At 40.2% G+C, this 25,869-nt stretch overlaps 1 protein-coding gene across 10 annotated transcripts in view; it reads left to right on the top strand.

Annotated features, from left to right (window-relative positions):
• Nucleotides 1-25,869, top strand: part of Babam2 (BRISC and BRCA1 A complex member 2) — a 378,444-nt gene that overhangs the window by 99,114 nt on the left and 253,461 nt on the right. The window contains exon 1 of one of the 10 annotated variants that reach the window (XM_039112468.2): nt 30-170. The exons of the other annotated variants lie outside the window; for them this stretch is intronic. The gene's annotated coding sequence lies outside the window, so the exon portion shown is untranslated. Of the gene's footprint in view, nt 1-29; nt 171-25,869 lie in introns of those variants that run through there. 10 annotated transcript variants of the gene reach the window in all.

Genomic DNA, 25,869 nt, shown 5'->3' with positions numbered 1-25,869 from the left:
CGTGGTCATTCTAGGAAAAGAGAAAGCAGTGCCGTCTGACTTCCTGGTCTGACAGTGAGGTTGATTGGTGTCTGGGACAAGCTCTTCAGCGCAGCTATGCTAACTCCACTGATGCTGGTGGTGTCTCACTGGCTGTTAGAGCCCTCTGTTGACTGTTCTACTTGCTCACTGTGAGTTTGCTCAGCCATCTAACTTTTCCTCCTTTGCTCTTCATGGTGCTGTCTACAAATGGCACTTTTTGAATAGGTCCCTGTAAGTAGTTATCTGCCCCCCTATACCTGAAATATAGGCCACAAGTGTACAGAGCCGAAACGAGGTTGGAGGCTCATAAAGGACTCATCTTTGCCCCTCAAGCTGTACATAGTGCTTAAGCTAGATAAGTAAGAAATTTGCATTATGGGATGGGGTGGTGATTGTAGGGATGGAAGGGTAATAAGCACAGCTACTATGGGAACAAAGAGAAGGACTTTTTTCCAGACCTGTGTGTGCACATAAGCCTTGAGGCCTTAGAAATGTATTAGCTGAGGGCCTGCTTACTTGTACTGTTTTCAGTGCTAGGGAGCTGACCCAGGACTGTGCTGGCTAGGCTAAACCCCTACCCCCTCATCTGAGTTTTTATAAGACTACTTTAATGTAATAATATTATGATGTTATTGATGTTAGGATGTTTATGATGAATAACATAGAGACAAGAGCACAAAGCCAAATTATGTAGCACAGTGAGTACTGAACTAGGACCCAGATGAGGAAGCAGAACATCCCCACATCTGGATGTTCTTCTCGTACTCCCTGCTATCTCTGTGCTCACTCATCTAGGAGTGAACACTACACTGACTGGTAGCATTTTATTTTACTCTCTTTGACTGTCATACAAACCAATTCAAACAGTTTTACTTGTTTGATTGTATCCTGCCTCCTTTCCCATGCCGTTTCTCTCCCCGTTGTTACTGTTTATGTGCACTGATGATAGGATTATAGCACCTTTGTATCACCTTGTATTAGCACACCACCGTTTCCTTCTCTAGTCTGTTGATGGGCATTTGGGTTGATTCACCTCTCAACTCCTGCTGTTGTCAACAGTGCTGCTGTGCCTGTTCTGCCTTTCTCAGTAGTAGCCCTGCGCATGCCCGACGGTATATACCAGAAGGTGGACTTCCTTGGCCATACACAGGGAATAGATCTGTTAGCAATTTCTCAGTTTTACTAGTTATCAGTCAGGATCTAGTCAGGAGATAGAAACTACCCTAGTAATTAAATAGGGAACATTTAGTATACAGAATTGTTAATTACTGAAAAAAAAGCAAGCGAATGCTAAAGAATACAAATAAGACTGGTTATGTTGAAAACTGTTACCTAAGGCTAAAGAGCGTAGCCTCACAGGAACAAGCCTAGACCCCTCTTTTTCTCTTCACCCATTGTGGCCCATTTCTCCACGATTTCAATTTACTTGTTGGAACAGGGTGTGGCTATAGCCCTCCCAGAAAATAGCAGCCTTCACTGTGGGTGCTGTGAGCCAAAGCTGATGTTGGCGGTCTTTTATGGACTGACATCAGAAGTGGTGTGGTTGCAGTGCCTTGAAGCAGGCTGGACCGTGAGGTCCACAAGGTCTGTTATGAAACGTTGACATAACTACCATGGAGCAAGATGGAGAGTCCCTGGGATCCAGATCCAGGTTGCGAAGCTCCGTGCCTTGTGTTCGTCCCATATTACTGTGTTGACAGGCTGGAAAACTGCCTCAGCTTGTAGAAGAGAGGGTAGAAGAGGTGAGGGGTGAAAGGTAAGCAAGCACATTTAGATAATGCCCAGCTCATCTCCCAAGTTAGTAGTTTGTTTTCTTAAACTTATGTAATGACTTCTTAATTTTGAGAAAAAAAGTCTTTAGTCTCTAATTCTATTTGATCCTTTTTTTTTTAAAGATGAGGAACAAGTCATTTAAATTCTAGTTAATGTTATACCAAAAAGCATACATGTAAATAGAACCCAGTAAAGAAACCCTCATCGTGGATCCTTCATCCCGTATAAGGAAGCCAAGACACTTGGAACCCCTGCTGTGATGACTCTGTTAGCCTGCAGTGTTCTTGGACCTCTGTCTGTGTGTGCGCGTGCGTGCGTGCGTGCGTGCGTGCGTGTGTGTGTGTGTGTGTGTGTGTGTGTGTGTGTTTGTGTGTGTGAGTGAGGGGGTGGTGCCCAACATCCCAGCTTGACTTCAGCTCTAAGGTTTGATCTTTGTCTACAACTTCTAGTTCTCTGCTGAATTGATCTTTTCCTCTAGGTGTACAGTCTTCATTTTCACACTAGGCATTATTTTTCAAGTCGTTGTGAGCTAGTTCTAATATCTGGATTATCCTTGAGTATGTGTTTTGCCTCCTTTCTTCCTTATCAGTCACATGGTTCTGTGCTTGGTAGCTCTTGGAATTCTAGTTACAAAATGGCAGCAGCTTCAGAGGTGGCATACTCTGAGAGGTGCGGGGAGGGAGACAGAGAATTGTTCTCTCTGAGAGGCATCTAAGCTGATTATTTCAACCCTGAGACTTTGCTGAGTTGAGGGTGATCTGTGGTTTAGGTAGGGCCACGTCGAGTTGTGAAGGAGCCTGTTTCGGTTATTCCTGGGAGCCAGTGGTGTGATCAGTCTTTCGTGACAGCTCTAAATGCCTGGCTCTCTCTGTATTTAAGTCAATTTTTAACCAGTGTTTGAACACACAGCAGTATGGATCTTTACTCCCGGGGAACCCACATTTCACAACTTGTCTTTATGACTGTAGACCCTGCTGGCCTGGGGTTCTCTTCAGAGTCAGCGCAGTGCTGAGCTCTTTCATCCAAAGCCGTGAGGGGACTAGATGCGTATTTGAGGTCTCTTTAACTCTGCCTGAAGCTGTCATGGCTTCCCTGAGCTGCAGCAGCAGCTCTTGCCTGGTCAGTGCCTGTATCCCAGCCTCCCTCTGGGCCAGTTTGCACAGATCTCTGGGTAGAGCACTGTGGCAGTCAGTCTTCTTTGAGGTTCTCTATCTCTGCCAGTTCTTACTTGTACAGAGAGTGGATTGCTTCAGAGAAATGCTTGGATTGTATCTTAGCTTCAGGCTGTTCTTGTTCTAGAAGTGCTGGTCTGTGCAGAGCCACAGCAGCCCATGTGGAAGTGTTCAGTTTTATTTTGATAACATGTCATTTTACTTTGAAACTGTCATTTTTATCCTTTACTTTCAAAGCAAATGTATAAAACCTTTAGTGGACCATGAATGTTACACACCTTGTTGGTAAGAACATAGACCTGAGGCGATGGCTCAGTCTGCAAAGTATGTGCCTTCAAAGCACAAGACCCGAGTTCAGGTCCTCAGAGCCTAAGTAAAAGGTGGGGCTAAGCGGATGAACTTCTTATACCAAAAATGCTGAGATGGGAGGTGGAGACAGATGGATCTCTGGAATTTGCCGGCCAGCTAGCTTACTGTGCCCAGTGAAACTAGAGAATATGAGAAAACCTGTCTCAAAGAAAAGGTAGATGGTGCTTAAAGAAAGACAGAGAGGTTGTCTTCTGATCTCCACATGCCTTTACCTGTACCTGCATACCTACCCACTCTTCACATGAACATGTATGTGCACACATACACACACAGGAAAATACATAATTATCCAAAAATTTATTATTGATAAGATGCTAATAACAATGTTGATCAAACATTTTAAAAAAAAGAATCCATGTAGTGAGAATTTTGGTTTCTTTGAAAAAGCCAAATATTCTGGGAATGTTTTCATTTTAATCCCAGATGTGGGGTGCAAGGCTGCTTGAGATTGTTCACAGCAGTTGACTATGATTTGTCTCATGCTGTAGCAGGGGTGTGGTTTTCCTAACTGTAGATAGTTTCTGAGATTGTGTGACATTTGTAATTCTGGGGACTTTTCAGAGTGCTAGGGCCTGGAGAGGTCGGGTAGATTATTGGTTGGTCACTGTTGCTAGCAGTTTGTTTAGTATTTCTATACAGAGAAGAAAGGAGGAGAAGAAATTAGAGATCCTGACTGCAAAGATCAAACTTGCCCCAAGGAACTTGACACCGCAATCAACAGGAAGTAGTCTAAGAATAACATTGTCCCCTTTCCCCCTCTGTTCTTTTTTCTCTGCTATCTAGTGTAGGTGTAGGGGGTTGAAAGGGTAGGAAAAGAGTGATGAAAAGTGAAAGAAAGAACACACAAAGTAGCCAAAGTCTAGCTACAATTTCATAACAGTTACTTCTTTTATTATAGAAATCTTGGTACTTAATTCCTGTAGATTCTCCTGGTGTGAAGTAGAATGTTATTTAGAGAGGACATCTCTAGTTCTTTTGATTTGAGAGCAGCTTATCATAATAAATCCATCCATAAATGGTCAATGTGAGTGTGAGAAAATGACTAGACATTTTGATGGGAAATTGGTTTATGTGCTGATGAGACAGAAAGTACTTGTGTCTGTGAAGGTCTATGAGTACTCGTGTCTGTGAAGGTCTATGAGTACTTGTGTGTGTGAAGGTCTATGAGTACTTGTGTGTGTGAAGGTCTATGGGTACTCGTGTGTGTGAAGGTCTATGAGTACCCGTGTGTGTGAAGGTCTATGAGTACTTGTGTCTGTGAAGGTCTATGAGTACTTGTGTGTGTGAAGGTCTATGAGTACTCGTGTGTGTGAAGGTCTATGAGTACTCGTGTGTGTGAAGGTCTATGAGTACTCGTGTCTGTGAAGGTCTATGAGTACTCGTGTGTGTGAAGGTCTATGAGTACTTGTGTCTGTGAAGGTCTATGAGTACTTGTGTCTGTGAAGGTCTATGAGTACTTGTGTCTGTGAAGGTCTGTGAGTACTTGTGTGTGTGAAGGTCTATGAGTACTTGTGTGTGTGAAGGTCTATGAGTACTCGTGTCTGTGAAGGTCTATGAGTACTTGTGTCTATGAAGGTCTATGAGTGCTTGTGTCTATGAAGGTCTATGAGTACTTGTGTGTATGAAGGTCTGTGATTACTTGTGTGTGTGAAGGTCTGTGATCACTTGTGTTTATTTTAGCTTATCAGGTGTAGAAATCCTTTATGAAGTGAGAAAAAAGTTGGTGTCTTTTTTTCTCCTTTAAGAAATGTTCTCTCTAGAGGAAGATAGTGGAGGGCTCTTGGTTTAACAACTATAATTTATGATTGTATCTGTTTTTCAAAATTGTTGCTATCACAGCCAATTGTGGATTAGGGAGTGTTAATATGTGCACACAAACAATTTTGAAAGCATGTGTTATAAACAAGATTTTAAACATAGTTGTGGTGAAACAGAGCATCTTGGGAGTATAAACAAGGTACCTTAAAAATGCTGCTTCCCATAAGACAAATGGAAAAAGGCAAACCAAGTTATTTTTTGAAATCCAATGGCAAATAAAACATTTAGCAGATGTTGTCAGTTTTGATTTACTCAACTGAATTTGAAAAAACATTTTTGGGGAAATGAGTTATTGAGTTGGGAGTAAATCATTGCAGTTCATGAGTGCTCTTTTCCCGGGGAGGCACCCTGAATAGTTCTAGGCACCACTGTGTACGCTCTACCACCCTGTCCCACCCGACTGCTCTCAGAGTTTGTCGTTTATGTTATGATAGTGTATATTATTGCTGTTATTGTTATGTGTACTTTTGTTTCGAGACATGGTCTCAATATGTAGCCCTAGCTGTCCTGGAACTCACTCTGTAGACCAGGCTGGCCTCGAACTCACAGAGATCTTTCTGTCTTCTAAGTGCTGTGATTAAAGGTGTGTGCCATCACTCCTGGCTATATATTTGTATTATTAATGACATGTAAAATTCATGTAAGTACCAACAGGTACAAACCCTGCCATGATCCCAAACAATGGAGAGCTGAGTCTTTTTTTAATTGCATAGTTTATGCATTTATATTTCAAAGTCTTAACATTTTAGACTATATTTTTTTCTTGGTGTTTTTTGTGTCTGTACCATATGCATATATGTTCTTTAAATCTACCCTTCTGTTTGCAGACCTCATATATTGTCAAGCATTTCTGTTAGGACAGGTGTTGTCATTATCATTACTGTTGCTGTGATGAAACATCATGACCAGAAGCTGCTGAGGAAAAGGTTTATTTTCACTCACAGTTCATGTCAAAAGCAGTGAGTGCAGGAACTCATGCAGGGAGAGAACCTGGGGGCAGGGGCTGGTGCAGATGCCACAGAGAGGTGCTGCTTCCTTCCTTCATTGATTCATTTAATTAATTTATTATTTTTTATTTTAAATTTTTTTATCCTCCTGGTCCACCTCCTGATTGTTCCACATTCTATCCCCCTCCTCTGTCTCCACGAGGATGTTCCCCCCATCCTCCCACCCCACCAGACCTCTGAACTCCTGGGGCCTCCAGTCTGACCCAGAGTCCTCTGCTGTATATGTGTTGGAGGCCTCATGTCAGCCGGTGTCTGCTGCCTGGTTGGTGATCCAGTGTCTGAGAGATCTCAGGGACAGATCCAGGTTAATTAAGACTGATGGTCCTCCTGTAGGGTTGCCCTCCTCCTCAGCTTCCTCCAGCTTTTCCCTAATTCATCTGAGGGGTCAGCAGCTTCTGTTCATTGGTTGGGTACACATATCTACATCTGACTCAGCTACTTGTTGGGTCTTTTAGATGGCAGTCATGGTAGGTCCCTTTTTGTGAGTGCCCCATAGCCTCAGTAATGGTGTCAGGTCTTGAGGTCTCCCCTTGAGCTGGATCCCACTTTGGGCCTGTTGCTGGACTTTCTTTTCCTCAGGCTCTTCTCCATTTCCATCCCTGCATTTCTTTCAGACAGGAACAATTATGGGTCAGAGTTTTGACAGTGGGATGGCAACCCCATCCCTCACTTGGTGCCCTGTCTTTCTGCTGGAGGTGGGCTCTCCCAAGTTCTCTCTCCCCACTGTAAGGTCTTTCATCTAAAGTCCATCCCTTTGAATCCTGAGAGTCTCTCACCTTCCAGGTCTCTGGTACATTCTGGAGGGTCCTCCCAATCTCCTACCTCCTGGGGTCGCCTGTTTCCATTCTTTCTGCTGGCCCTCAGGGCTCCAGTCCTTTTCCCCCACCCAATACCAGATCATTTTCCCCTCTTCCCTCCCCCCATCCCCCTTTTTCCCCAGATCCCTCCCCCCAACCCCATGATTGCTTTCTTCTCCCTCCCAAGTGGAACTGAGGCCTCTTCACTTGGGCCCTTCAGCTTGTTGAACTTTTTGAGTTCAGTGGACTGTATCTTGAGTATTCTGTACTTTTTTCTTTGGCTAATAGTGAGTCCTTTAGGTCTGAGTTACCTCACTCAGGATGCTATTTTCTAGTTCCATCTGTTTGTCTGCAAACTCAGGATGTCCTTGTTCTTAATAGCTGAGTAGAACTCCATTGTGTAAATGAACCACGTTTTCTGTTTCCATTCTTCTGCCCTGGGACAGCTGGGTTGTTTCCAGCTTCTGACTATGACAAATAAGGCCACTATGAACATAGTGGGACATGTGCTCCTGTGGTATGGTGGGGCATCTTTTGGGTATATTCCCAAGAGTGATATTTCTGGATCTTCAGGTAGATCTATTCCCAATTTTCTGAGGAACCTCCAGATTGATTTGCAGAGTGGTTGTACCAGTTTGCAATCCCACCAACAATGGAAGAGCATTCCTCTTTCTCCACATCCTCATCAGCATGTGTTGTCACCTGAGGCTTTGATCTTAGCCACTCTGACTGGTGTGAGGTGGAATCTCAGGGTTGTTTTGATTTGCATTTCTCTGATCACTAAGGACTTTGAACATCCCTTTAGGTACTTCACAGCCAATTGAGATTCCTCTGTTGTGAATTCACTGTTTAGTTTTATAACCCATTTCTAACCCATCTTTTGATTGGGTGTTTTTTCTTTTTGTTTTTTGCTTTTTTTTGGTTTAGTTTCTTGAGTTCTTTATATATTTTTGATATTAGCCCTCTATCGATGTGTGGTTAGTGAACATTTTTTCTCCCAATCTGCAGGTTGCCGGTTTGTCTTATTGACTATGTCCTTTGCCTTACAGAAGCTCTCTGGTTTCATGAAGTCCCATTTATAAATTCTTGATCTTAGAGTATGAGCTATTGGGTTCTGTTTAGGAAATTTCTGCCTGTGCCAATGAGTTCAAGGCTCTTTCCCACTTTCTCTTCTATTAGAGTCAGTGTATGTGGTTTTCTGTCGAGGTCCTTGATCCAACTGGACTTGAACTTTGTTCATGGTGACAAATATGGGTCTATTTTCATTTTTCTACATACAGACAGCCAGTTAGACTAGCACCATTTATTGAAGACACTTTCTTTTTTTCCATTGTATATTTTTGTCTTCTTTATCAAAGATCAAATGTGCTTAAGTGTGTGGTTTTATTTCTAGGTCTTTAATTCTATTCCACTAATCAATGTGTCTGTCTCTGTACCAATACCATGCAGCTTTTATCACCATTGCTCTGTAGTAGAGCTTAACATCAGGGATGGTGAGTCCCTCACCCATTCTTTTATTGTTAAGAATTATTTTCACTATTCTGATCTTTCTTTCTCTCTCTTTCTTTCTTTCTCTCTTTCTTTTTCTTTCTTTCTTTCTTTCTTTCTTTTCTTTCTTTTTCTTTTTTTTTTTTGCCTTTCCAGATGAATTTGAGAATTGCTCTTTCCATGTCTTTAAAGAATTGTGTTGGGGATTGCATTGAATCTGTAGATTGCTTTTGGTAGGATGACCATTTTTACTATGTTGATTCTGCCAATCCATGGGCATGGGAGATCTCTCTATTTTCTGAGATTTTCCTCGATTTCTTTCTTGAGAGACTTGAAGTTATTGTCATATTGTAGCTATTGTGAAGGGAGTTGTTTCCCTAATATTGTCAGCCTGTTTATCATTTATATAAAGGAAGGCTATTGGTTTATTTGAGTTGATTTTATGTCCAGTCACTGTGCTGAAGTTATCAGCTGGAGAAGTTCTCTGGTAGAATTTTTGGGGTCTCTTATGTATATTATCATATTATCTGCAAATTGTGATATCTTTATTTCTTCTTTGCCACTTTGTATCCCCTTGATCTCTTTTTGTTGTCTTATCGTCCTAGCTAGCACTTTGAGTACCATATTAGATAGATATTGGGAGAGTGGGCATCCCTGTCTTGTTTCTGATTTTCCTGGGATTGGTTGCTTCAAGTATTTCTTCATGTAATTTGATGTTGGCTGTTGGTTTGCAGTAAATTGCTTTTATTATGTTTAGGTATAGACCTTGAATTCCTGATCTTTCCAATACTTTTAACATGAAAGGGTGTTGTATTTTGTCAAATGCTTTTTCTGCATCTAAGGAGATGTAAGACTTCTAATAAAGTAGCAGTAGTTGAGCCTAGTCTGATCTGGTCATCAAGCGAGGGTGGGACTTAGAAGGCTGAGAGTGAGGTGGGGCTAGGAGGATAGTAGCACTGTGGGAGAGGGACCACGCTTCAGAGCAATATCCCACTGCAAGACTAACATATTAGAAGCATCCAGAAAACTTGCTTGCTGTATGCAAGAGCTTCATAGGCAGATAATAATTACATAGGTAAGTTGTAGCAAAAAATCATAAGCTATTTAGATCCCAGCTCCTTAACCTATGAGTCACACTTTTCTTCAAACCAATAATGTAATGCATCTGAACTGTTCCTCCACTGCATGATATCCCTGCAGACCTGGTTCTGAATATGCAGCAGGTTCAACCCACTCTGAGTGTGCCGGCATACCATGCAATGCCAAATACTGCCTCAAACTCCCTTGTTGCAGATTGTAGACTGAAAGATGGTAAGAATTACATCCATTGTCTATATAATTGTTGAATTACAGAAAATAAAGACTTTGCTAAGTCTTTATTCACAGGTGCACAGGCTCACAGGCCTATAGGAGAGACAAGCTCCAGGCAGAGAAAGCAAGACCAACTAACATCAGAAATAACCAGATGGTGAGAGGCCAGCACAAGAACCTAAGAAACAGAAACCAAAATCACTTGGCATCATCAGAATGCAGATCTTCACCCACAGCAAATCCTGGATATCCCAACACACTGGAAAAGCAAGATTTGTATTTAAAATCACAACTCATGATGATGATGTTAGACGACTTTAAGAAGGACATAATTTCCTTAAAGAAATACAGGAGAACACAGATAAACAAGTAGAAACCCTTAAAGAGGAAACACAAAAATCCCTTAAAGAATTACAGGAAAAAACCAAACAGGTAAAGGAATTGAACAAAAACCATCCAGGATCTAAAAATGGAAATAGAAACAATAAAGAAATCATAAAGGGAGGCAACCGTAGAGATAGAAAACCTAGGAAAGAGATCAGGAGTCATAGATGCAAGCATCACCAACAGAATATAAGAGAAGAGAGAATCTCAGGGGCAGAAGATACCATAGAAAACATTGACACAACCATCAAAGAAAATGCAAAAAGCAAAAAGCTTCTTACCCAAAACATCCAGGTAATCCAGATAATCCAATAAGAAGACCAAACCTAAGAATAATAAATATAGAACAGAACGGAGATTCCTAACTTAAAGTCCAGTAATATCTTCAACAAAGTTATAGAAGAAAACTTTCCTAACCTAAAGAAAGAGATGACCATGGACATACAAGAAGTCTACACAACCCCAAATAGATTGGACCAGAAAAGAAATTCCTCCTGTCACAGAATAGTCAAAACACCAAAGGCAGAAAACAAAGAAAGAATATTAAAAGGAGTAAGAGAAAAAGGTCAAGTAACATATAAGGGCAGACCTATCAGAATTACACCAGATCTATCAGACTTCTCAACAAAGACTATAAAAGCCAGAAGATCCTGGGCAGAGGTCATACAGACCCTAAGAGAATACAAATGCCAGCCCAGGCTACTATATCCAGCAAAACTCTCAATTAGCATAGATGGAGAAACTAAGATATTCCATGACAAAACCAAATTTACACAATATTTTTCTCCAAATCTAGCCCTACAAAGGATAATACATGGAAAACTCCAACACAAGGAGAGAAACTAGATCCTAGAAAAAGCAAGTAAATTATCTTCTTGCAACAAAACCAAAGGAAGATAGCCACACAATTCCACCTCTAAGACAAAAATAATCGGAAACAACAATCACTATTCCTTAATTTCTCTTAATACCAATGGACTCAATTCCCCAATAAAAAAAGAAACAGGACCCAGCCTTTTGCGGTATCTAGGAAATGCATCTCAGTGACAAAGACAGATACTACCCCAGAGTAAAAGGCTGGGAAATTTTTTCCCAAGCAAATGGTTTCCAAGAAACAAGCTGGACTAGCCATTCTAATAATATCGAATAAAATTGACTTTCAACCAAAAATTATCAAAACAGATAAGGAAGGACACTTCATATCCATCAAAGGAAAACTCAGTTCTTAATATCTATACCTCAAATGCAAGGGCACCGACATCCATAAAAGAAACTTTATTAAAGCTCAAAGCATGCATTGCACCACACACAATAATAGTAGGAGGGTTCAACACACCACTCTCTCTCATCAGTGGACAGATCATGGAAACAAAAACTAAACAGAGACACAGAGAAAATAACAGAAGTTATGAATCAGATGGATTTAACAGGTATCTATAGATCATTTCATCTAAAACAAAAGAATATCTGTACCTTCTCAGCATCTCATAGTACCTTCTCAAAAACTGAACATATATTTGGTCACAAAATAGGCCTCAGTGGATACAAGGAGTTGAAATAATCCCATGCATCCTGTCAGATCACCATGGACTAAGGCTGGTCTTCAATAACAACAAAAACGACAGAAAGCCCACATACACAATAGAAGCTGAACAATGCTCTACTCAATGATATCTTGGTCAAGGAAGAAATAAGGAAAGAAATTAATGATTTTTAGAATTTTATGTAAATGAAGGAACAACATACCAAAACTTATGGAACACAATGAAAGCAGTGCTAAGAGGAAAACTCATAGATCTGAGTGCCTCCAAAAAGAATCTAGAGAGAATATACACTAGCAGCTTGATAGCACACCTGAAAGCTCTAGAAAAAAAAGAAGCAAATTCACCCAAGAAGAATAGAAGGCGGGAAATAATCAAAGTCAGGGCTGAAATCAACCAAGTAGAAACAACAAGAACTATACAAAGAATCAGCAAAACCAGGACCTGGTTCTTGGAGAAAATCTACAAGATAAATAAACCCATAGCCAGACTAACCAGAGGGCACAGATTAACAAATTAACAAAATCAGAAATGAAAAGGGAGACATAAACCACAGAAGCTGAGGAAATTCAAAAAATTATCAGATCCTACTCAACAAAACTGGAAAATCTGGATGAAATGGACAATTTTCTATACAGATACCAGGTACAAAAGTTAAATCAGGATCAGATAAGCCATCTAAACAATTCCATAACCCCTAAAGAGATAGAAGCAATCATTAAAAGTCTCCCAACTAAAAAGAGCCCAGGACCAGATAAGTTTAGTGCAGAATTCTATAAGACCTTCATAAAAGACCTAATACCATTACTGTCAAAACTGTTCCACAAAATAGGAAGAGAAGGAACACTACCCGGTTTGTCCTTTGAAGCCACAATTATGCTTATACCTAAACCACACAAAGACCCTACAAAGAAAAAGAACTTCAGACCAATTTCCCTCATGAATGTCAATGCCAAAATACTCAAATTCTTGCAAACCCAATCCAAGAAAACATTAAAACGATCATACACCATGATCAAGTAGGCTTCATCTCAGGGATGCAAGGATCATTCAATGTATCGAAATCCATCAATGTAATTCACCATATAAACAATCTCAAGGAAAAAAAAAAACATGATCATCTCATTAGATGCTGATAGAGCATTTGACAAAATTCAACACCGGTTCATGATAAAAGTCTTGGAAAGATCAGGAATTCAAGACCCATGCCTAAACACAGTAAAAGTAATATACAGCAAACCAGTAACCAACATTAAACTAAATGGACAGAAACCTAAAGCAGTACCACTAAAATCAGGGACTAGAGAAGGCCTCTCTCTCTCTCTCTCTCTCTCTCTCTCTCTCTCTCTCTCTCTCTCTCTCTCTCTCTCTCTCTTTAATTTAGTACTTGAAATTCTAGCCAGAGCAAGTAGACAAGAAAAAGAGGTCAAAGAGATACAAATTGGAACAGAAGAAGTCTAAATATCACTATTTGCAGGTGATATGATAGCATACTTAAGTGATCCAAAAAATTCACTAAAGAACGCATGAACCTGATAAACAACCTCAACAAAGTGGTTGGATATAAAATTAACTCAAACAAATTGGTAGCTTTCCTCTATTTAAAGGATAAACAGGCTGAGAAAGAAATTCGGGAAATGACACCTTTCACAATAGCCACAAATAATATAAAATACCTTTGTGTGATTCTATCCAAGCAAGTGAAACATCAGTATGACAAGAACTTCAAGTCTCTGAAGAAAGAAATTGAACATCTCAGAAGATGGAAAGAACTCCTATGCTCATGGATTGGCAGGATTAATATAGTAAAAATGGCCACTTTGCCAAAAGCAACCTACAGATTCAATGCAATCCCCATCAAAATCCCAAGTCGATTCTTCATACAGTTAGAAAGAGCAATTTGCAAATTCATTTTGAATAACAAAAAACCCAGGAGAGAGAAAACTATTCTCAACAATAAAAGAACTTTTGTTGGAGTCGCCATCCCTGTCCTCTAGCTGTATTACAGAGCAGTCCTGCATGGTATTGGTACAGAGACAGGCAGGTAGCTCAATGGAATAGAATTGAAAACCCAGAGATGAAACCATACACTTATGGTCACTTGATCTTTGACAAAGGAGCTAAAACTATCCAATGCAGGGGGCAGCATTTTCAACAAATGATGATGGTTCAACTGGAGGTCAGCATGTAGAAGAATGCAAATTGACCCATTCTTACCTTCTTGTACAAAGCTCAAGTCCAAGTTGATCAAAGACCTCCACATAAAACCAGATACTCTGAAGCTAATAGAAGAGAAAGCAGGGAAGAGCTTCGAACACATAGGCACAGGGGAAAATTTCCTGAACAGAACATCAATGGCTTATGCTCTAAGATCATGAATTGACAATTAGGACCTCATAAAATTGCAAAGCTACTGAAAGGCAAAGGACACTGTCTTTAGGACACACAATGGCAACCAACAGATTGAGAAAAGATCTTTTCCAATCCTACATCCAATAGAGGGCTAATATCTAACATATACAAAGAACTCAAGAAGTTACACTCCAAAAAATCAAAAATCCTATTAAAAATGGGGTACCGAGCTAAACAAGAATTCTCAACTGAAGAATACTGAATGGCCGAGAAGTACCTAAAGAAAAGTTCAATAGCCTTAATCATCAGGGGAGTGCAAATCAAAACAACCCTGAGATTCCACCTCACATCAGTCAGAATGGCTAGGATTAAAAACTCAGGTGACAGCAGATACTGGTGAAGATGTGGAGAAAGAGGAACACTCCTCCATTGTTGGTGGGATTTCAGACTGGTATAATCACTCTGGAAATCGGTCTGGAGATTGCTCAGAAAATTGGATATAGTACTGTCCAAGGAATGAGCTATACCACTCCTGGGCATACACCAAAGAGATGCTCCAACATATAACAAGGGCATATGCACCACTATGTTCATAGCAGCTTTTTTTTTTTTTAAACAATAATACCCAGAAGGTAGAAATAACCCAGATGTCCTTCAACAGAGGAATGGATACAGATACTGTGGTACATCTACACAATGGAGTACTGCTCAGCTATTAAAAACAATGACTTCATGGAATTCTTAGGATTTGCCTAAGAATAGGGTGGAACTAGAAACTATCATCCTGAGTGAGGTAGCCAGTCGCAAAAGGACACACATGGTGTGCGCTCACTGATGAGAGGAGATTAGCACAGAAGCTTGGAATACCTATGAAAAAATTCACAGCTCATAGGAAGCTCACGAAGAAGGAAGACCAAAATGTGGATGTTTTAATGCTTCTTAAAAGGGAGAACAAAATACTTATGAGAAGAAATACAGCAACAGGGAGCGGAGCAGGGAATGGAGACAAGGTCATCCAGAGACTGCCCCACCTGGGGATCCATCCCATATATAACCACCAAACCCAGCCACTATTGCTGATGCCAAGAAGTGTTTGGTGACAGGACCCTGATATGAGTGTCTCCTGAGAGCCTCGGCCAGAGCCCTACTGATACAGATGAGGGTGCTTGTAGGTAACCATTGGACTGAACAAAGGGACCCTGGTGGAGGAGTTAGAGAAAAGACTGAAGGAGCTGAAGGGGTTTGCAACCCCATAAGAAGAACACAATATCAACCAACCAGAAACCCCAGAGCTCCCAGGGACTAAACCACCAACCAATGAATGCACATACACACACACACACACACACACACACACACACACACACACACACACACACATGTATATTAGGGTCTTAGGAGAGATTTTCTTTTTATTTAAGTGAACATTTGGTTCTAGATGAACAGGATTATCAGAGAGATACTAGAGAGAGTTTCATAACCCACATTTCCCTATTCCTGACCTCTTACCCTCTTACGGTGCTGTGGTACATTTGTCTCAAATGGTGAATCAGTATTGAGTACTGTTATGAACCAAAGCCTGGATTATGTTTTGTTTTTAACACCTGAAAAAGTTTATTAATGTTTTTGTCATTCTAGCCACCGTGGAATTTGTACATAAAAAACTGCTATGCTTATGCCAGAATTTAGCAGTAAAATCTGAAGTGTTATACAATAATTTTATGATGAAAGTAATTATGTTTGCTTTTCAGGAATATTGGTTTGTTGCTTTTATCACTATATATATTATGTATTCATAGTTATTTTTATGAATAGAGTATAAAATGTTTGAAATAATCCAATATATTACTAATAAATATAGTAATTACTAATAAATATGATGTTCTTATGTCTTTCATTTCAGATATAAAGCCATGTATAAGTAATATATTCCTGGATTATGGTCTTTAGCTGTTCCCTGTGCTCATTTCGATTGCAGAATCCTACATAAGCTATCACATGCTATTTGGTCCTTACAGATGTTGAGGCTCTTCCTAGTTGTCACAGGTATTTGTAGGTTTTTTGGTTCCTTTTGGCCCTGATAGCTTTGAGGTGTTCAATCAGCTATTTAAGGAACTGTCTTTCGATTGGTATTTAACTGGTATTTTCTTATGGTGAGGCTGCGGTTATAGGCTTTTGGCTAGAAGACCTCAATAATACAGTGTCTTTGTTTACTCTTCTACTGTGCTTTGAAAAGCAACACCATGGTCAAAAGCAAGTTGGGCAGGAAAGGGTTTATTTGGCTTGTATATTCTGAGGCATAGTTTATTGAGGGATGTCAGGGTAGCAACTCAGACTGGGCAGGAACCTGGAGGCAGGAACTGATGCAGAGGCCATGGAAGAGGCCAGCTTACTGGTTTACTCCTCCTGGCTTGCTCAGCCTGCTTTTTTATAGCAGCCAGGGCCACGAGCCCAGCGACAGCCCCACACACAATGAACTGGGTCCTCTCCCATCAGTCACTAATTAAGAAAAATGCCCCCCACACTGATCTTATGGAGATATTTTGCAATTGAGGTGCCATGTTGCCATTCAGTGATACTTTTGCCACATGATATCAAGAATACACACTTTTCAAATGACTTCGTTGTTGATATTACCTTTGGTCACTTGATTTAAGATACTTCTGGATTTCACTCTCGCAAAGTTACATTGCTGCAGTGTTTTGTAAGCCTCTCAGTGTGTTCACTCATACTTAAGTATCTAGTAAGGCTCAATCTCATTTAGGATCAACTATATATGTAAATTATCCACCATTCATCTGTGTGGGATATTTATTTTCCATTCTTATTTATTAAATTTTTTTTTTTTTGGTTCTTTTTTTCGGAGCTGGGGACCGAACCCAGGGCCTTGCGCTTCCTAGGTAAGCGCTCTACCACTGAGCTAAATCCCCAGCCCCTTATTCAATGTTTTAATCAGTTTGTGCACCAGTTAGTTTTTGTCAGCTTGTCACAAGCTAGAGTCACTTAGCAAAGGAAGCCTCCGTTGAGGAATTGTCTCCATCAAATAGGCCTGTAGATATGTGGCGGCATTTGACTTTGATTAATGATTGGTTGTGGGAGGGCCTAGCCTTTGGTGGGTGCTGCCATTCCAGGGCAGGTGGTCCTGGCACCTGTAAGCCTTGAAGCTTTTTGAGAAGTGCTGTATTGAGTATACATTGGAAGACTGGAGAAACAAAGAGCCCAATGTCAGGGACAGTCACACGTACAAGAAGTGGGGCAGGCACATTCATATTGCTTTTTTCTCAGATCTCTTTATTTTCGACCATTTGTTGACCATTTTAGGGCAGACTTTCCACTCATGGCGAACGTTCTCTGGAAGTTCCCGCAGAGACAAGCAAAGAGGTGTGCTCTTAGGGAGGCTAAGTGCACTCAGGTTGATTGACAGTCAACCACAGCAGCAATCACAGCTGGACCTTACGGTTTCAAAAGGCCAGTCTTGTTCTCTAGCTACAGTTGAGGACTACAAGTGAAGTGAATATTGGGTGCTGCAGAGCTAGCTGTGGTCTCAGGTCTGCCGAGTACCAGGGAGACCGTGCTAGATATGGCACTTGGTCTTCATCCCTTCTTTAATTGATAAAACCAGCATTATCCATACCTGTCCCACAAGGCCATTGTGAGGAATGGGGAAGCATCAGTTGCACTGTAAAAACAGAAACAGAGTGTGTGGTCAGGGCATGTGGAGCTAACTGTGGGGATTTTAGCAGATGGCCATGCTCTCAGCACTGTCCCTTCGCCTGTTGTAATCGGAAGAGCTTTCTTTGATTTTGATCTTACATTTAAACTATTAAGAAAGTGAGCTTTTGTACTTATGAAGTCTATGTTTGTGGATTAGCTTGCTGTCCTTGGGTTAGCTTTAGAGATAAACACAAGAAGCAGAAAAAATGTATTATAAAAATTGAACCTAGATATAATGTATGCTTTCTCTAACATTTTTAAAGGCAAAAACCTTCGCTATTATAAAAACATTTTTTCTTCAGAGGAATTATTTGCATCCGGCTGAGAATTTTATGCCAAACTGCAGCCCCCACACAAGCTTTGGAAAGCCAAGATATTTAAACCTGTGAAGTAAAGCGCCGGCTCACCCTTACCCTGTCTGATGCAATCCTTCAGCTGCAGAGCGCTTTGTAGCCCGCCTCTGACAGTGACCCAGCAGACCTTGTATGCGGTCTTTAAAACCTGGTTTTTAAGTTGTTGCAGTTATGAAAATTCCGAAGAATTATAATATTGTAAGCAAAACATTCAACACATTTAATACATATTCTTGAATGTGGTTCAAGAACATTTATGAAGAAGCCAGATTGAAAAGTAAAAGTCTGGATTATTATAGAATTTTTAAAAGAGGGGCAGCTAATTACTTAGAGTATCTAAAATGGAATAGCTAGGCCGAGTGTCAGCTTATAATTTCAGCTATGTAGGAGACTGAGGCTGGAGCCTTATAATTCAGGGGCTGTCTGGGCTGCAGACTGAGTCCTAGGCAAATTCCACTAACTTAATAAGAGCCCGTCTGTTGTCTCAAAAAAAAGTTTCTTAGATATCTTTAATCAGTTTCTAAAATCAAAGGAGTTCTTTACATAATTAAAAATGCTTTGTTTGCTCAGCTATAAATGGAGCATCTACATCACACTCTTCAAGTTTCTGGAACAATTGTGGAAGAGGAGGCAGATCGTAAGAGCTGCAGATCAAGGAGGGAGGTCCAAGGTCAGGGAGTACAGCGGTGTTGCCCTTAGGAATTAATACACTCACAGCCTCTCTTGTCATCTACACAAGATCAAGCCAGTTAGCATCCAACATGGATCAGTAACTGAGGGGTGATTGGTAGCTTCTGGATAAATCACTTTAAGGATACAGTCCCTGGTAGGTCCCCTGTGCTCTGGCAGACGCCCATCCTTATAAAGACAATATAAATTGGGTTCAATGGATTATCAAGAAAAAAAACAAAAAATCAAAAGAGGACAGGAAGTTTGAAGGGAGTGGAGGTTGGATCTGGAGGGAGATAGGCGTTAAGGGGTGGCAATATTATCAAAATACATAATATGTATGGGGTTCTTAAAGAATTAATGCAAGTATTATATTTAGACAAATAATTGGGTAAGAGTAGTGGTTGTTATACTTGCATGCCTGAAGGCAGTTTACAAACGTTGAATTTTATGAATTTAAAGACATGAGGCTTATCTTGGCTAACTCCTTTGGCAGTTTTATTTTCAAAAAGTAAAACTTGTTCCAGTAAGTCTAATTATTATTTAAAATGAATTTATTATTAAAACTTTAAAGTTAACCATTTTTTGTTTCCTATCCCATTCCCAGTCCTCCAAACTCATTAAAGTCTGCTCAGATTGAGTTACCAGTGTTTTATCATAACCAACAGATAAAATGGCTATCAGTCATCTGACTCTGTATATTTGGATAGCTGGAGGACCAAGAGCTTGAAAATATGAACTATATGAGACCTTGTCTCAAAGAAAACAAATCACAAATAAATAAATAAAACATCTAAATAAAGTCTTTTTCTGTAAAAACAGAGACACTCCCTCATTTGAGACATTAACTGTTAACCTAGTGACTGAGTGCCTACAGTGAACGTCAGCCTTTCTTTCTTCCTCCTCCCTCTCTTTTTTATTAGTATTTTTATGGGCCTTTGTTCATAGCAATTAAAATAATAATCTAAAGTCTTGTGCTGTTTCACAGCATATTTTATGAAAGTTTCAGTTTTCTAAGAAAATAGTCCCTGAGAGATGTTTCTAACATTTGGAATTAAGGATTAATGAAGGTTTGGCAAATTAAGAGTAGTTTTAGTCAGATTAAAGAATTAAGATGAGTAGCAACACTCCTTTAACTGTCTAGCTTTACACCATGTTCATAAATGCTCAGCTAGGCACGCTCAGGAGTCAAAGAAAAATATTTATAAACTAAAGCAAAACAAAACCTAACTTTACCTATCAGGTTTCCTCATGTGCGGGGACCTTTTCCTTTGGAGATTTTGTCAAGTATATAAGAAGGCAGCGTTGTACAAGAAAGCTCCAGGGCTCCATGTCCTGACTTCAGTCATCCCCAGGGCTTCTTACCTTGCCTACCCCATCCTCTTGTTTCCTGACCTCGAATCTTCAATTAACTCGTCATTACCCAGATTTCTGATGGTCTGAGCCGAGATCTAAGCAGTGTGATTATTTTCTTCTTTGGTATCTTTTAACTTAGATATTTTTCCATTTTTCTTTTTTTCAATTTATGGCTTAAGAAATAGGTAATTTATCCTATACAATTACAACAGAGTGGATCTTTGCTAACTGTGTCCTTCATGCTGTAATTTAAAACATTAACTCATTTCTTTGAATGTTGTATAAGTTGTTTGGCGTCTATATGTCCTGATTTTCTGTCTTCTGGTTCAAAATCACAAACAAAAAGTAACCCTCTGCCTCCCACACTAGAGAGCTGTGAGAAGTCGCTATTGAAGGAATAAGAGACATAGGTGCATCTTGGTCATCATGTAGGGATTGTGTAGAATATAGGCAGTGGAAATCGCAGCAAAGCGACGTGTGTGTGTGTGTGTGTGTGTGTGTGTGTGTGTGTGTGTGTGTGTGTAAATCGAAGATAAGACTCATCAGAAGCAGCCGGATTATAAAGGTATCCTAGTCAGTCATTATCATTGGTCATTTACTTCACTGCCAGGAGCTCGCTATTTTAAAAATTCATCTGTATCCTATGGTCTTAGAAGAAATGACCTTAGTCTATCAAGAAATATGAATTGTATGAAGTGCAGCTTATGTTAAAAAACTAGATAATCAACCAGGTGGCAGCTAAAGAATTGAAGACATAGGTTCTATGATGAAAAACATGTGTTAGACTTAATCTGCAGTCTTTGTTAGTAATGCATTTAATGTATTCATATATATAAAATAAGAAACATAAAATTACAAGTTTTATTAAGACTAAATAGGAAATAAGGTTAAGCCAATTAATAAAATATTTAGACCCATAAATTTTACTTTATAAATTATATATGGATTACCATGTTTTAAAACATAATTGAATTTTGATAAAATGCCCCTTACCCTAAAATAGAACCTATTTGATCTTTCTTTGATGATTCAGAAGCACTTAAGGGACTGTTCTCAGCATTACAATTATTTTTTCCCAACCTTCTCATTCTACTGTGACTGCATAGAAGAGTTGGTTGATGCTGAGTTCCAGAGTAATGCTGAGTATCAGAGAACTTTGTCTCAATTAAAAGATTGTAGTCACAGAGAATCACATCAGTAGACTTCTAGGAGCTGTTACAGAGCTGTGTGTTTATGTGTGACTGTATATATAGATGCATGTTTACCTGGGAACACTGATATACATAGTACTGTTAAAATATATAATGTATATTGTTAAACACACGTGCATGTATATTGACTTGGGACATGTGCAGCCATTCCCACTCACTAAGGAAGCTGCAAATGGAAGGAGTCTCATCAGAATTTACCAAGGGGAAATTGGCTCCAAGACGTAATGCTTTTGGCTGGAGAAGATAGTGATCCTGGCACCGTGCACTCTCTGTTTCCTTGTGAGAGCTCCAAGATGAAGAATCAGCTACAGAGAGGCAGATGCTTGGTAGTTTTCTGGAAGCACAATTATAAGGTTTATGAAAAACAGGAAGACCAACATCTCATGCAGTTTTTTTGAACTGGAAAACGATTTAATGTGCTGTTTTGTACCCCCTTCAGGCCTCAACTATTGAGCCATGATATTTCATTTTATTTTGATGACTTTTTTGCATTCTTATTTTATGCATGCTAGCCTTAGAAAAGAAATCATACCTTTGAAAGCTTCAAAGATACTGTTTTTAAGAGGGCCTAAAATTACAACAATTGATGACTATAATTAGTTATATTGCAATATTGTATTTTCAAAATTGCTGCCCAGTTTTCTTTTGTCAATTTTTGCTCACAGCCACTAAATAAACTTGGCTCAAGCAATTCAGTATCTTTCCTGACCCTTGTAAAGTCTTGATTTCTTTACTTACCTAGTTTAGCTAGTACTTATGGTGATCATTTACTTGAAAAATACCGAACTGTGTAAAGTGTAAAACCCATGCTGCTTAATACAGCACTTACACAGAGATGAGTAGGATGTTGTCCTCTGTTCTCAGATACTTTAAAAAATAGTCTCATTGAAGGAAATTAGTTTCTAGTAACTGTTACCCAGACACTCAGTCATTCACAGTGAACATTGCTGGATTCATTGGACAGAAAAGCTTTCCGTTTCACTGTTAATCACAAAGAAAGTCTAACTATTCTTTCTACTGTATTTTGCAAACTTAAAACTAATAAACACGCACTGTCTGTGACATAAATGAAGGAACCAAGAAAGGAACTAAGTCATCTCTTTAGAAATATGCTAAAATATGGTTAAAATGCTTAACCACACGGGTTATAAACCCAGCCATCTGAAGGGACCGGTCAAGTCACACTGATGAGGGAAGAAGGCGATTCAGTGCTGTGAGCATTAGTGAGGACCGTGACCTCCCAAAGTGTGTCTGCCTTGTCTAAAGACCTTCAAATAAAAATCCTGCATGGGTGAAGGAAAGCATGTCTCCAGGCCACAGCTGCCAATTTGGAAATGCACTGTGATTCCTTAATATTATTTGGGCCATCACAAAAATATTTGAGTAAAAAGATTTAAAATTAAATGCAAATAAATATGACCAATTTAAGGATGATCACACCATAGTTGGTGCTTTTGTTCTCGGGGCATAGAGAATATTAAACCAGGGATGCTAGGGTCCTAGGAAGGCCCAGAAGATATTCTGTATTCAGGCAGAAGAGCTGTGGCAGGGGCAGGAACTAGCAAGAGTAGAACTAGCTGGCTCTCCCTTCCTCAAGACAGGATCTCATTTCTGGCCTTGAACTTGCTATGTAGTTAGAGTTGACCTTCAACTGATTTCCTGCTCTACCTCCCAAGTATCAGGATTGTAAGTATATGCCACTGTGTCTGGCTTCCCCATTACTGAAATATATTATATCCACTTTCCACCCTGCTCCAGGGTTAGGTAGCCCTAGATTCCAGGAGTTAATACTTGTTAGAAATCTTTGATTGTGAGACATGTTTTCAGTGAAAAAATTCTCTTACTTCCTGAGAAACATGTGGAACAGTAGTAGAAAAGTCCAGAAAGGAGGTGCAACTCTAGCCATCCTGATATCAGAGGGACTTATGTGAAGGTTTAAGGAATCATTGTAAAATAGTTGAGCCTTTAACACCAATAAGACAGATTGTTACAGAGATGGTTAAATTTTCTTCCTTGCTATGAAATACCTGGCTGTGGTTCTGAAGTCATAAAGTCTGTACACCCAAAGGGTGAGTGTCTGTGGGCCCATGTCTCAGTGTAGGACCATGAGCCTGGCCCTCTGTACTGCCACACTGTGCTGAAGTCACCCAAGGCTGCCATACTTGCTGCAGGAGGTCAGGCTCCTTTGTTTAGTGAAGACTGAAGTGACAGCCTTTTGTTGAGAATTGTCCCCTTACCTGACACTCAGTGCCTGTGCTGCATGCTAAGTGCTCTGCACTGGGCTTCATCCACAGCCCCTGTTTTGTTGCTCGGTTGTTTCATTTGAGACAGGGTCTTGGTAAGTCGCAGGGACTAGCCCTGACCACCAAGTTCTTCTGCCTCCACCTTTCTTGCCATGATTACTAGCGTGAACAACCCACTATACCTGGAAGAGATTTTTTTTTTTTTAATAAGAGAAATGGTGTTTGTGAAAAAAGGGACCCCGTTCTGCTTGTTTGGTGGAGGGTTAATAGCGATAGGTGTTGGTACCTTGGAATGGGAAAACCTGGCTAAGGTTTCTGAAGTAGTTCATTGGTCTGGGTAACTGTGTAATTATTCATGACAGTCGTGGAACAGATGCCTTTCTTTGGTTGATTGTGAGGTTCACCACAGTGTTGAAAGAACTGGTAAGGCTTGGGTTTGGGGGTTGGAGAGGGATGACTAGTTTGAAGAAGCAAAAGTTCATTAAACAGTGTTCACTATGTACTGCTAAGTTGATATATGGTTTAAGTGCAGTCACTGTGGCTGCTCTGTGGGGCCCATTTTTGGTTTCCAGAGAGAGAGAGATTGTTTGCAGAAGATATAAAGGTTTTCTGCTCCAAGGCACACATTCCCAGCTTGGCATATGGCCAGCATTCATTTGATACCACCAGACAGCTTGTACGTGCTGAATGTGTTCTAGTCAGGTAGAGCCGAGGTAAAAATATCTGCTGGGTAAGGGACCATGAAGTCAGTGAACACCTCTCCCAGCTCCATGCTCAGGAAAGCCTAGGTGCTGATTGTTCTATAAGGCCCCAAGTTACATGCCAGTAATCAAAGTGTCCTTATCTGGTCTTGACCAGCTCATTCTTTATGTTCTTAGGGGCTCTGCTGGTTTCTTTGGAAGGTTTGCTTTATTACCCTTCCAAATGCCTTCTTGATGTTTGAAAAGCTCGAGGATGGCAAGCATCTTAGATACCTACATCAGATGTATTTTAAGTTCATTAAATGACTCATACTTTATAAAAGTATGGCCTTCTGTTTTTATTTTTCTTATAACAGCGATGGTTATAATCATTGTTCTTTGTAGGTTTTCTGCCACATGACTGTAAGAAGATCCCAGTACCTAAAAGTGACTCTGTACTTGAAGGTTAAAGGTTTTTCAGGAGTTATATGGCTTTGTGACTTGCTAAGAGTTTCTATAACTCCCCCTTTACTCCTAGAAAAGGTGAAATAGCAGGACCAGTTTGGGTCTCTATCCCCCTGCCCCCACTCTGGGCCTGTTCCTAGTCTCTTTTCTCCTTTTCCTCCTTTTGTTTTGGTCTTTTTTAAAAAAAGTAATATAAACTTGCTTCAAACTGACTTCAAAAAGTAAAGGGAGTCCATTGGCTTATAGGACTCTGCAAGTGTACAGTTGGACTAAGATGTTGGTGACATAACATTACTAAAGACCCTAGGTTCCTTCTATTCTATTTCTTGTTTGCTTCGCATTGTGTTAGCCTTTATTTCCACAACCACATGCTACTCTTCAGCTGCCCTTCGTATGTGAACACAGCACACTTACTCCGGTTCACACTGCGTTCCCCACCACAGGAAGAAGGCAAGCTTCGGCTCTCAGCAGGTCAGCTCACATTGCTGGGCCTCCTTCACTTTGCCTGAGGCTGGCTTCATAGGAGATACTTGGGCTGGGGAGTCGCCACCCATAGAGGTTAATCTGATAGTTCTCACTCCAGACACACGACAGAGAATGAATGGCCAGGGGGGATTTCTTCAGGAAATTTGGGTGAGCATTAGCTGGAGGGAGAACTAATGTTGGATATCAAACAGTGGATGAAAACTTAGTGTAGGTGTGTGTCGGAGTAATTATGTGGACCAGAATCTAAGGGATAGAGTTTTTATTAATTGGTTTTATGCGTGCCTTATGTTCTTGAGTGTATATGTACATCACATGTGTGTATGAGAAAGGGCTAAAGTTGTAAGGAAAAAGAAGACACTGAAAGCTCTTACAGCTTGTGCGATATTTGTGTCTTCTGCTTTAGTTAATTACTGCTTTGTATTCCTTTCTCTTTCTGGCTGCCGTAGTTACATGCTCCTGTTATAACATGAAGAGTCCATATTTCTTTCTTTTAGGTAGTTTTCTCTGTTCATATGCACACAGATTGAGTGATTGTTGTCTTGGAAAGTCTGTGCCTGGGATTTGGCATGAGGGCAGGGCCTGCACATGCTATAGGTGTGGACTGAAGCCCCAGGTGCTCTAACTAGGGAAGTCATTTAGGACAGTGGACAGAAGCTGGT

This window comes from Rattus norvegicus, chromosome 6, assembly GCF_036323735.1.
Source record: "Rattus norvegicus strain BN/NHsdMcwi chromosome 6, GRCr8, whole genome shotgun sequence".
Taxonomy (NCBI): domain Eukaryota; kingdom Metazoa; phylum Chordata; class Mammalia; order Rodentia; family Muridae; genus Rattus; species Rattus norvegicus.
The sequence above is the reverse complement of the archived record's forward strand: the minus strand, read 5'-3'. Positions and strand labels throughout refer to the sequence as shown.